Below are 14,205 nucleotides of genomic sequence, written 5' to 3' on the forward strand. Positions count from 1 at the left end.
GGCCTGTAATTCTCATTTGTTCTTTAATCATCTATCTATTTAATCTATTCTTTTGCTTATTCAAATTCATTTGGATCCAAGTGCTAGAAGGGACCTTGGGCAACTTGATCAGGAATTTCAACTATAGTTCATATTTTTTCAGCATTAAGATTTTCCCCCTCATAATGAGTCAAAATCTGCCTCCATAATTTAAAGAAAAATTGTATTTGAGTACAGACAACCTCAGAGTTACTTTGATCTACCTACTCATTTCCTAGAATCAGATCTGAGTCAAGTCCAGCCTCCAACTACCTCATTTATAAAGTGGGGATAATGACAGCTCTTCTCAGTATCTTGATGAAAAATGAAATATTTGTAAAATCTAAAAGCCCTATAAAACTAGCATTTACTAGTTATTACAATTTATAAGTAAGAAAACTGGGGGTGACTAGGTGGCACACTGGATAGAGTACCAGCCCTGGAGTCAGGAGTACCTGAGTTCAATCCAGCCTCAGTCACTTAAATCACCTAGCTGTGTGGCCTTGGGCAAGCCACTTAACCCCATTGCCTTGCAAAAAAGAAAAAAGGATGACCTAGATTGGAGATTCAGTGACTTATCCAAGATCACAAATTAGGGAAACCAGAATTTGAACCCCAAAATATTGCCTAGTCCTCTCTATTATCTAGACAGGTGTCCTTAATTTACATAGGCAAAGAAAGCCAGATTTTCTTTATCAGTGTATTTCATATAGTCAATAATGTTCTCTTTGTTCCTTGAATTAAAAGGAATATCGTTTATTAAGAAGTTAACATGAGTTTTTAATTAGCTGGAAATCTTGTGATGCATGTTGTGGTGATTAAGGCATAAGCTCAGTCAATATGAGTCAATAGTAATATGACTATTGAAGAGCTAAAGCTTAAGCAAACCAGGCTTCATTAACCAGAGGTAGTGTTCAGAATTGAAGTACCTCTATATTATCTGCTATGGTTCAACTAACTACCATCTTGGAGTTTTACACTTGGTTCAGGGTGTCAAATTGGAGAGTGCCTTAGAAGAAGGCCACCAGGATGATAAAAGATCTGATCATTTCATGCTATCTAAACCTGATGATATTTAGTCAAGAGTTAAGTTACAGGATATAACATCTACAAGTATTTAAAGTGCTATCCACATGGAAGTACCCACAGATTTGCCCCTCCAGGACAAAACTGACAGTAAAGACTAGCAAAAGCAACACCAAAAAATTTGCTGAGACAAATTCAAGTTTCATAGTAGGGAAAATTTCCTAACAGTGATCTAAAAGTAGAGCTCATTGCCTCTTGGGGTAACTTGTCTGCTTAATGGAAGAATTTAGAAATATACAGTATTAACCAATTGTCAAGATTAAACATCTATGTGCTACGTATTGGTGATTTAGTGGTTTTAGAAATGTTTGGCCTGACTCCATTTGGGGCCTTCTGCAAAGATATTGATTGGAGTATTTTTTCCCTTCTAGATGATTAAGGCAAACAAGGTTAAATAATTTTCCCAGTAATGTACAGCTAATAAGTCTCTCAAGCTAATATACATATGTATAGATGAGGGAACAGGCAAACATGGTTAAATGATTTGTCCAGGGTTGCTACATTTGAATTCAAGAAGTTGAGTTTTCTTTACTCCAGGCCCAGCACTCTAACCTTATACCACTTATCTGTCACAATATCTGGGGATACAAATAACTTGTTTTTAAACACTTCCTTGGTTCAAGTTGCTCACAATGTAATGGAAAACCACATACACACACACAAAAAAAAACTAGAAGAGGAAAACATGGTAGAAAAGACATATCCCAAAGGAGTTCGGAGCTAAACTTCCTCCTTAAATGAAGGTTCAATGTATATGGCTCCATCCTTCAATTAAAGGGTCAGAGGGTAGTGATGATGTGTACAAGGATGAGGTTTTCCTAAAAGTAAGTATCCTGAGGCATGGCGAAGAGCTGTCCCAGATTAGTGCATCTGGGTCAGAAATGGATCACTTCTTTTTATTAAAGATTTTGAGTTTTACAATTTTTCTCCTAATCTTACTTTCCTCCCCCCTCCCCCCACAGAAGGCAGTTGTCAGTCTTTACATTGTTTCCTTGCTATACATTGATCCAAATTGTGATGAAAGAGAAATCATATCCATAAGGAAACAAAGTATAAGAGATAGTAAGATCAGACATGATACCAGGTTTTTTTTTCTAAATTTAAGGTAATAGTCCTTGGTCTTTGTTCAAACTCCATGGTTCTTTCTCTGGATACAGATGGTATTCTCCATTGCAGACAGCCCCAAATTGTCCCTGATTGTTGCATTGCTGGAATGAGCAAGTCCATCAAGGTTGATTATCATCCCCATGTTGCTGTGAGGGTGTACAGTGTTTTTCTGGTTCTGCTCATCTCACTCAGCATCAGTTGATGCAAATCCCTCCAGGCTTCCCTGAAATCCTGTCCCTCTTGGTTTCTAATAGAACAATAGTGTCCCATGACATACATACACCACAGTCTGCTAAGCCATAACCCATCCACAAACAGGCCTGCTATGAATATTTTTGTAAAAGTGTGTTTTTACCCTTTTTCATCACCTCTTCAGGGTATAGACCCAGTAGTGCAATTGCTGGATCAAAGGGTATGCACATTTCTGTTGCCCTTTTGAATGTCCCAAAAGAAATACATCACTTTAAGCATTTTTGTAAAAGGGGATTGTTGATATAGATAGGAGATGAATTTGAAAGCTGAAATTCTGATGTTCTATCAAAATCAGTTTCTCCTGGAGAAATTGAGAAAAATGTTAAATATAAAATAACAATTATTTAATATTCTGATAAATAATTGCTTCTTGTTCTGTATGTTTACTTATTTTAATGGCTGCATCATTTAAGAAAGGAGTGCTGAGGTGGCAAATGTAGTAGAGGATAAGTAACTGTTGGTCTGTGATGATTGAAAGTCCTGGTGATACTGGACAGTTATTGTTTTCCTAGGTTTTTGCAAGGCAAATGGGGTTAAGTGGCTTGCCCAAGGCCACACAGCTGGACAAAATTTTTTTGAAACATAATTATGGTGCATATTTTATTGTGAGAATATATAGCCATACCCCTTTAGAGTAGTTCCATCTTTTGAGTGATATAGAACAGAAGCATAATCACTAGCCTGGAATTTGGTAAAGATCCTAGAATGGTTTGCCAATTCCTTCTCCAGCTCATTTTTCAAATGTGGAAACAGGCAAACAGGGTGAAATGAGTTGCCCAAGGTTACACAGCTAGTAAATGAGGCTGGGTTTGAACTGAGATGAGTCTTCCTGACTCCAGACACAGTTCTCTAGCCACTGTCACCTAGCTGGTCAGCCTGGCATTAAGGAGGCTGAAATTTAAACAGATCTGCCACTGCCATAACACTTGACCCTGGGTCCCTTCCCTTCTCTATTTCCATTAATTTAAAATGAGTAGGTTAATCTCTTAAAGGCAAAGCAGAAATTATTAAGCTCAGATTATGCCTAATGTTTCAGAAGTGAGGATTTGAATGCAAAGATCCCTTTCAGCTACATCAATTTGGGAGTCAGAATGAATTTAGAGTCAAGAATCAAGTGGGGCTGTTTTCTTTCTATAATGTTGATATTAGTCAAGATGATTGATCCAAGATACTTCTAATTCCTAGGATAATACAGTCTGAGATTCTAAGTTCCCTTCTACCTAAAATTTTATTTCCATTTATTCAGCAAACATGTTAAGTTCATCAAGCTAGGCATGCATTCCATAGTCTGGTTCTAAAGTCCTTGGTTACTGGAACAGTCAAATTGAAATGTAGAGTGTTGCCAGGCTTCTTGATAGTGAGGACTGAGGCTGTGGCTATGGATTGCTTGAGCTCAGTGTGCTGGAGCTGCATTAGGGTTGAGCTGATATCCACATGAAGTCCTGCACCAATGAGGTGGGCTCCTGGCAGTGGGGAAGGGAAAGCTGGTGCCATCACCCAGCTTTTTTAGGAGTGAACTAAGGTCAAAGCTTGGGGACCGAACAGCAGTGAGATCAGATCATAAAAGGACATTGAACTTAATAATCTGGGAGATACAGAGAGATCTGGTCATCAAAAAAGTAAAGTATTTAAATTCACCATTATAACACACTGAAGAATGAGTTGACCTTCAAATATATAGTTACTTTTTTAAAAAGTCTTTAGATAACTTTGGTTGTTGCCAGATCTAAAAGCAAATGACTCCCTAGAAGTTTGACTTACTAGCTAATAGGATAGGGAAATAAATCCTTGACTCATAACTCCCATTTGATTTTTGATGATTTCTCTCCTTTATTAGCACTGTGGACAGTCATAAGTGACTTTCAGCGTGTTTTTGTTTGGGTTTGAGTATGTAGGAATAGACCCATTGGGAAACTAGGCAGGGGCCAACTAGGTGGTGTGGTGGATAAAGCAAAAGCCCTGGAGACAGGAGGACCTGAGTTCACATCTGGCCTCAGACACTTGACACTTAACAGTTGTGTGGCCTTAGGCAAGTCACTTAACCCCACTGCCTTGCAATAACCAAAAAGAGAGAAACTAGGCAGGGTCTGCTTGAAGAGGGTTGGCCCTCAGTGACCAGAAATTTCAAATTACCAACAGCTAAAAGAAAGCTCATCTTGCAAAGAATAATGATGTTGATATTTTTGTGGCAAAGATGACCAGAGCTATAACTAGAAATTTCTAGCTCTTGAGGCAGATTCAGAACCAGTATTGTTAACTATTCTACAGTCATGTTCTGGATCCCTAGACTAGACAACATTACTTAGAAAATTCACCCTGGTTAAGGGTAGTCATGCTGATATGACAATGTGGGAAGATGGACCCAAAGAGAGTGACCTTGAAGTAACAGAACATTCAGGGATGGTGGCCCAAGGCCAGGTAAAAGTGTAAATGAGAAGACCATGCCAGATGGCATGGCATTTGATTATGCAGCAAAGTAGGAAGAAAGCATGCTCCATTCCTTCAAGATTTGCCCCCTGTATCAACGTTCCCATCATTCAGCTAGTGCTAATTATGATTCTGATGGCAACTTCAAAAGCCAGACAAAAACGCTATGAGCATCATGATTCCAAAATACTGATTATGAAGAATGTTAGCCATTTCCTGGCAGGGAAGTGATGAACTCTATGCAGGAAGGCACATTTTTTTGTTTGATCAATGTGACAATTTATATTGCTTAACTATACCTATACCCACATTCTTCCCTCAGCCCTCCCAGTCTCCAGAGAGGGGAGGGAAAGAAAGACCAGAAAGAAAAATTAATGCTTGTATATTTAAGCCATAAATTTAAAAGTTAAGTTAAACTATAAAGAAAAAAATTTGGTGACTTCTGGTTCACTAAGCTTAGCGCCTAGTGCCTAATAAACATTTTGTAAATGTTGATTGATTGATAATAGGGATCAAAAGAACTTTTTGTTTTTTTTCCCATAATTCCTGAAAGGTGGATGGAATTCTATAAATAAAGTTAATAAACTTGGGTCAAAAGGTAATATATTATACTTTGAGCCTAGGTATCATATTATTAGCTCTCCAATTAAAATGAATACATTCAATTCAAATATTTCAGTATACTAAGGGTTTCCCCATAAAGCTTCTGCTTATAATATACCCAAATTGATACTTCTTTCCCTGGTTCCTTTGTTACTCAGAAAAACAAGACAAGGTCATAAATCTAGAGGATGGTGGGGAGGAGGGAATGACCTTAGAAATCACCTAAAGAGATCTGGCATCCTTATTTTACCAGAGGAGTAAACTAAGATTCAGAGGGAAAGTAATTTTCTCAAGGCCACAAAACTGGCAGGAAGCAGAAGCAAGACTCAGATGCAGGTCTTCTTTGGTCAAGAGATGATCTTTAGCCATTTTTGAAGACACCCCCCCCCATCCTGTTCTCTCACTATCCCCAAATCCAGTGAATCTTCCCTTGTAGAGACAAACTGAAGTCAAACCAATGAATACAGATGCATAAGTGTCCCTTTATATTGAGACACTTAAGCCTTTCTCCCTCACAAGACAAAACTCACACCCTAAGATTCTGTATGTGCATGTGTGGAGGAGTGTTTTTTGTCCTCTGTGAGTGTGTATGTGTGTGTATGTCCCATGATTAAAACTATGATCCTCAACTCTCCTTCTTTACTATACAATAATAGCTTTCACATAGCATTTTTAAGGTTTACAAAACACTTGGTTATCTCATTTGATCCACAACAATCTTTTGAGGTACCTGCATTTGATCTAACTAGTGTCACACTGTTCTTGTGTCTAAGTTTCAAAATCAAGTCTCCTTTGAATCTAAGTCAGCTCTCTCCACTATGCCACTAGTTAACAATAATATTCCATTATGTTCATAGCCATAGGTTTTTTAACTATTCTCCAAATTGACAACTTGTTTTCAGATCATTTCTACCACAAAGAATTTATCTTCATGCTGAATCAAGATCATCAATCCTGCCTTCTTGTTTTCCCATCTCTTAGCCCTAGATATCATCCCTTCCATCTCCTCTATGCTAAATGAAGAAGTGACCCTTTTTAACAAGACCGACCCTTACATGTACTATTGTTCTTATCCCCTCCCATTCCCCAACAGATTGCTCCCACAGACATTTCCCATCTCTTTAATTTTCAGTCTCTCTTATATGTACTGATTCTGCCCTGCTGCTAATAAACACTCAAGTCTCCCAGTTCTAAAAACAACAGCAACAACAAAAATCCCTCACTGGACCCTAATATCTGCTATGATCTTATAACTTCTCCCTTTCACAATCAAATTCCTTAACCAAGGGAAAACAAAACATTTTGCATTTGTTGGCTCCACTTCTTACTCTTTTCCCTCTGCAATTTTCTTCATTCAGCTAAAACTTCTCTCTCCAAAGCTTAGTAACTTCTTAATTAAGGGGTCTTCTACTTCTTCACCTCTTTTTTTTTTAGATTTTTTTCAAGGCAATGGTGTTAAATGGTTTGCCCAAGGCCACACAACTAGGTAATTATTAAGTGTCTGAGGTCAGATTTGAACCCAGGTACTCCTGACTCCAAGGCCAGTGTTCTATTCACTGTGCCACCTAGCCTCCCCCTTTTTTTTTTTTAGATTTCCCCTCTATCTTTTTGATCATCTATTTCACTTGCCCATCTTTTCCTGTATTTTTGTGGCTATTCTTTCTTATTCTCCCAACTTTTCTGACTACTTCTCAGTCTCCTTTGCTTATCATTATCCATACCATATCCCTAAATATAGGTGTACCCCAAGACTATCCTATATTATCTTTTCTCTCTGCTCTCTCTTCATCAGTTTCTATAGGTTCAGTTATGATCTCTTTGGTAAACTACCAAGGCTACATATTCTCTTCCTCCAGACCTCCAGTTTCATATCACTACCTGCCTGTTGGGAATTTGAAATTGAATGTCGCACACTCATCTCAAATTCAACAAAAGTCCCAATCAACCTAGTAAATTTCCCCACAAATTCATTTCCCATCCAAACTTCTCCTTTTCTAATAAGGGCAGCAACATCCTTTTAGTAACACAAATTTGTACTCTTGATGTTTTTTGATTTCTCTGGCTCCCTCACTTCATATATCTAATCAATTGACCAATCTTGTCATTCCTACCTTTACAATATCTCATATACATCCCCTCTTCCACTCACACAGACACCATCCTGATTTAGCATGTTATTACTCATAACTCCTAATTAAGATCCTTGCCTCAAGTCTCTTCTCCATTTTATCCTCCATGCTGACAGTGATCATGTCATATATTTCTGTTAAATGAACTCTGGTACCTTCCCTTACAAAGTCTTGTATGAAATAGAAAATTTCCTTCAAATAAGCTTGCTTAGTGGAGGGGATTTTTGATTTTATTCCTGCTTACATATTAAAATTTTGATGTTTGCTCATATTTGTCAAGTTTAGAAAAACAAAAAATTTCATTAAAATTAAAGTTATGCATATATTATACACATAAATTAAATATATATAATGTGTACAATATGCCTATATGTATATATTCTCCAACCCCATGCTATCTTTTCAACATCCTGCCACTCGGTGGTCCAGTCAAAATGAACTTCTTATTGTTCCTTGTATACATCACTCCACTGGTCTCTGCATTTTAAGGTTCCCCCCATACCTGGAGTGCACTTACCCCCCCACCTTCAACTCTTAGTTTCTAAGACTCAGCTCGAGCACCTTCTATATAAGGCCTGGTCCTTCCTGCTTATGAATACCTTTATGATTCCAAAATTATTTTACATCTGTTTTGTCCTGTTTTTTTACATACCTATATGTATGTATGTATGTATGTATGTATGTAGGTATGAGACCATTAGAATGTAATTTTCTTGAGGTCAAGAACTGTTTCACTTTTGTTTCTGCATGTCCAATGCCTTCTACAGTGCCTGGCACCTATTAGGCACTTAATAAATACTTGTTAATTAAGAGTGTTGTTATAAATATGATGGTATATTGTGGAATTTTGTGTCTTTCATTTCCTTGGGATATGTGTTCAGTATTGTTCTGTGACACCATATTTCTAGAAGAAATGTAGAAGGGTAGAGGAAAAACCACTGATTGGAGTTAGCTGACTTGGGTGTAATTTCAGTTTAAAACTATCTTGCTCTGTGACCTGGGGCAATTCAGTTCTATTTTCTCTTTGTTCAGCTTCCTCAGACTCTTCTTACTTCTTGTTTATTTGTTTTTGTTTTTGTAAGGCAATGGGTTTAAGTGACTTTCCCAAGGCACACAGCTAGGTCATATTTAAATGTCTGAGGTCTGATTTGAACTCAGGTCCTTCTGACTCCAGGGTTCTATCCACTTTGATACCTAGCCTCCCTCTGTCATACTCTTATTGGCAGAGATATAGGGATGATTTGCCATTTCTTTTTGCAGCTCATTTTATAAATGAGGAAACTGAGGTAAACAGGGTTAAGTGACTTATCCAGGGTCACACAGCTAGTGTGAGGTCGGATTTTAACTCAGATCTTTCTTATTTCCAGTTAGTTCTCTATCCACGGCACCACTTCCTAAGCCTCTTTTGCCAGAAGAGTTATGGTCTTGTAATAGTGTTTCTCAAATAATTACCAATTTTTCCAGTCTGGAATACCCAGTATTGTAATAAAGCATTAAGACCTATAGACATAGCAATTTGATTCCATAATGTATACCACATTTCATCTTTACTGAAAGAAGGGCATGAATATCTTCATGGACTGGTTGTTCTTGTTTTTGTGATAGTGGTTGTTGTTGTCATTGTCATTGTCTTCCTGTCCTCCAGTGCTTTCCACAATGTTTGTTGATTGATCACTAGTTTTCCAGGGCTGAGATGGGTCATTCTATTTCATCAGCATTCCCCTGCCCTTTACAAGTTTTATTATTTCCATTTTGTCCAAGGTTGGCATTCAGCTGGCTTGATTCTGCATCCATTCTCCCCATGTTTCTCTAAATACCTCATATTTATCACTCCTTACAATGACTGCGATTCCATTAGGTTCCACAGGGCCTGTGGCCCCTCCTCCACTGACAGCAGTCAGGATTTCCTGGGATTGTGCTCACACAAAAGGGGGCCTTTATGGATCTCTGAAGGGAAGAAGAGAAAGTGAGGGGTATTTCTGTCTTGGATATGTGTTAGGATGCTGTCTTATCCAATCCTCACAAGAACCTCAGAGGAAGGACCTATTATAATTCCCATTTTTCAGTTGAGGAAACTGAGGCCAAAAGAAGTGAAGTTACTAGCCCAGGGTTTTCCAGCTATAAGGGTCTGTAGGTAGATTGAGCTCAGGCCTTCCTGACTCCAGACCTAGCTCTCTGAACCCATTGTACCACCTAGGTTCCCGTAATGTGTGGGACCTCTCTTCTTATCTTTGACCTCCTTGAGATAAAGATATATATTCTATTCCTAGTCCTTGATTCCTCTGGCTCCCTTTTTTGCTGATTGAGTATCTGACCTACAAAAGGACAGATTTTTTTTTTTTTTTTTTACTCATTATGGACACTCAGAAATGCTTATTTACTTAGGAAGAAATAGTGAAGAGGTGACCCAGTAGGAAAAGAGAAAAGCAATAAGAGATAAATCTGGATAAGATGAGATTTATTTGACTCTCTACCAAAGGGCAAAATAAGAACCAAGGGATGGGAGTTACAAGGAGACATACTTTGACTCATTTTACTACATACCATCCTAAAGATTACTTGTGAGTGGTCCAACCAAGAGGGGCAAAGCCATGATTAAAAAACCTAAGTGACTGAGCCATTTTGGACATTTAAACAGAGGTTGGATGGATGGCCATTTCTTTTTTTAAATTTATTTTTTCAATTAACATTTATTTTTTTCAGTTTTAAAAAAAGTTAAAAAAACAGCAACAAAAACCTTGCAATAAATATGTATAGTCAGGCAATACTAATTCCCACATTTTCTGTGTCTAGAAACATCTCACACTAAATCCATCGCCTCAGAAGGTGGGCAGCCTAGATTATGATTAGTCCTTTGGTCTTAGTATCTCTGGTATAATTGATCATTGTATTGATTTGATTAAGGAGTTCAAATCTTTCAAAGTTGTTTGTCTTTATAATATCGTTGTTACTATATAATTGTTTTGCTGGTTCTAATCACTCATGCTGCATCATTGAGTTTTCCCAGGTTTTTCCAAATCCATGAATTCCATTTCTTCTAGCAAAAATAGCATTCCATTCTATTCATATATCATAACTTGTTCATTGCTTAGTTGATAGACATCCTCTTGGGTTCCAGTTCTTTACCACTTTTTTTTTTAACCATATTTTAGTACATATGGGTCCTCCTCTTCCTCTAAATATGGGGCCAGAATTATTGCTAGGTCAAAGTATGTGTATTTAGTGACTTTGAGGAAGGGGAACACTTCCCAGTTGCTTTCTAGAACGGCTAGATAAATTTGAGGTTCCACCAGTTGGTGCCTTTTCTCCCACAACCACTTCCTATCTTTTATCGTTTTTTTGGTTTGCTCATCTTTGCCAAGCCAATGGGTGTGAGTGAGCTCAGCTAGGGGAAGTGGTGAAGTTCTCTGGTCTCAGATGACTATGTCACCCTGGACAAGTCAAGTAACCCTGTTTCCCTATTCCTGATTTGTAAAATGAGCCATAGAAGGAAATGGCAAATTACAACTCTACCTTTGTGAAGAAAACTACAAATAGGATTAGAGAGTTGAATAACAGCAAATTGGTATTATGCAGAATCTCAGCAAACGCTCTGCTATGCATTTCTCTATTAGTGACATGGAACATTTTTTCTTATGCTTTTTTCTAACTTGGATAGTCTACTTTTGAGATCTAGTCAAATCTGGACATTTCTCAATTGGGAAAGATTTGATTTCAATAAATTTAATCAATTCCTTATTGGATGATCATTTCTCAGGGATATTTTATTTGTTGTTGGTCAGTCATTTCCAACCTTTTGGGATGCTATTTAAAGTTTTCTTGGCAAAGATACTGGTATGATTTGCCATATCCTCCTCTAGCTCATTTTACAAATGAGAAAAGTGTCTTGCCCTGGGTCACCCAGCTAATGTTAAAGTTGAACTCAAGGCCAGGGTGCTCAATCTGTGCTCCACCTAGCTGCCCTCATTACACTTTAGGACCAGATAACCTGAGCAAATCTTCACAGATAAAATCCACCCCAAACAATTGAGTGAAGACTGGAAGATACCTCAGAGGTCATCTGGTTCAGACTCTCTTCCCTGGGCTCAAGCAGGTCCTAAGTGTCTGGCTCAGGACTCCAGTGCCAGCCCAGGCTGGTCTTTCTTCTTTGGAGCTAGTTCCCCCCCTGGAAGAGCACCTTGAGTTGCCTTCATGATTCTTTCCCTGTACCTGCACTATCTTCTCCATTCCACCACCAACCCCTCCAGGGCCAGTCCTGATTTTTTTCTGAATCCTTGCTTTAAGAGGTATTTATTCCCTATATCCTAGCACTCTAGGCTAGACTAAAGGCTTATTGATTTGTTTATTCAAATCCAGATGGTTTTTTTTTTAAGGTTTTTGCAAGGCAAATAAAGTGGCTTGCCCAAAGCCACACAGCTAGGTAATTATTAAATGTCTGAGGTCGGATTTGAACCCAAGTACTCCTTTATAATACACCTAATAACTGATCTAGATTTGGCCAGGTTTCTTAGAGCAGTTGCAGATCTCCTTTAGAAAGCAGGTATAACAGATCAGCGATGGAACTCCCATCAGTCAGGCCTTCTTCCTTTCTGTAATAGCTAGTTTTTAGGTAGCACTTTTAAGATTTGCAAAATATGTGACAAATATTTTATTGGGAGGGAGGTGCTATTATCTCCATTTTTTGTTGTTTAGTCATTTCAGTCATGCCCAATTCTTCATAATCCCGTTTGAAACTTACCCAACTGGTAAAGATATGGAATGGTTTGCCATTTTCTTCTCCAGCTCATTTTTCAGATGAGGAAACTGAGGCAAACAGGGTTAAGTGACTAGCCCAGGGCCACACAGCTTAGTGTCTGAGACCAGATTTAAACTCAGGGCCAGAACTCTATCCAAGGTACTATCTATGGATCCTCATTGTATAGATAAGGAGTCCTTTCCTACCTCACTCAAGCAGCCACTTTAGCCTAGCCCCCAGGAGCAGCATACATACACTTCCTCTTCCCTTGACCGAGAGGACTGCTGCTACCAGTTAGAAACCAGCCCCACTATAGCCAAGACCTACTCTGGAGCCTAGCTCTAATACTCACAAGATGTGCAAACCAAGCTTAAATTCTCCCGGAGCTTGTTTCATCTGTAAAAGGATAAAATTCCATACCATTCACTGCTATGAGAAGAGTTCTTAACAAATCTTTGAGAAATCTGTACAATCTTAGGAATGATATTACTCTTTAAGGGGCCTCAATGGAAGGAGAAGCCCCCGCTTTCAAGGCAGAGCCCCTCTGCTGGGTATTTCAGAGCTAGGTGAACACTGGAAACAAGTGGACTAGCCTCAAAGCTTCATCCCTGAAACTTAAGGCAGTTTGCCTTCTCTAAATACTAGATTTGGAAATACCAATTGTAAGTAGTGTACTAAAATATGACTTCTTTTATCACTGCTTTTAATTGCTAAATAGCAGAGTGGATAAGAGTACTGGCCTAGGAGTCAGGGCTTCAAATCCAGCCTCACTTAACTAGTGGTGTGACCTTGGGCAAGTCACTTAACCCAGACTGCCTGGCATCCAGGGCCATCTCCAGTCATCCTGATTCATTATCTGTCCACTGGACTCAGATGGCTCTGGAGGAGAAAGTGAAGCTGGTGACACAGCACCCCCCTCACTCAAATCCAATTCATGTTCTTGTCATGGCATCACTTCCCTGATAACATGATCTTCATGAAAACGAAGGACACACATTAACACAGGAGCCTTAGATCACACAAGTCTTTGTACTAGGAACACTCTCAGTCACTCAGCACTGACCCTTTGCCTTCTTCCCATCAAAATGATTCAAGAAAGGTTTTAGCCCACCTTTAGCAGACCTTGCCCCTTGGGTGGGCTGGCATCATTGCTCCTGTTAAATACTCAGGGCCACTGATGTGAGGGCTGTAAGGAAAACATCCTATATGCATGAATACATCAATAAATGTGAATCTCTTAGTTTGATGCACGTTCAAACTGAACAAGATGATAGAATGACTTATAGAAGTAACCACAATGTGATGAGTACCAACTTAGGGCCCAAGCAAAATGTTGAGGAAGTTGAAGGTGCAGATTTTGGGGATGTGAGGAAGTGATCTCAGGTGGGCCTTGAGGGGTGATATTGGAAGAGAGCTTGTACAGGCCATCTCCAAGAGAGCTGGAAAAAAGGATTCAGCAGGGGGGGCTAGGTGGAGCAGTGGATAAAGCACCAGCCCTGGAGTCAGGAGTACCTGGGTTCAAATCCGATCTCAGACACTTAATAATTACCTAGCTTTGTGGCCTTAGGCAAGCCACTTAACCCCATTGCCTTGCAAAAAAAAAAAAAAAAGGATTCAGCCAGCTTTTCAATGACAATTCAATGAGCCTTGAATGACCAGCATTTCTTTGCACAGGTTGCTGCTGGAGGATCTTGAGAATGTATAATCCAGGTGAGGCTATCTTAACAGACAAAGCCCTCTCCTCAACACCTTTGCTATTAAATCTAAGGAGGTCTTCCAAATATTTTGTTACCTCTACTTTTCAAAGGATGCTGAAGAAGAGAGCTGATAAGATCAGCCTAGGTTAAT

The sequence above is a fragment of the Macrotis lagotis genome, chromosome 1 (genome assembly GCF_037893015.1).
Source record: "Macrotis lagotis isolate mMagLag1 chromosome 1, bilby.v1.9.chrom.fasta, whole genome shotgun sequence".
Taxonomy (NCBI): Eukaryota; Metazoa; Chordata; class Mammalia; order Peramelemorphia; family Peramelidae; genus Macrotis; species Macrotis lagotis.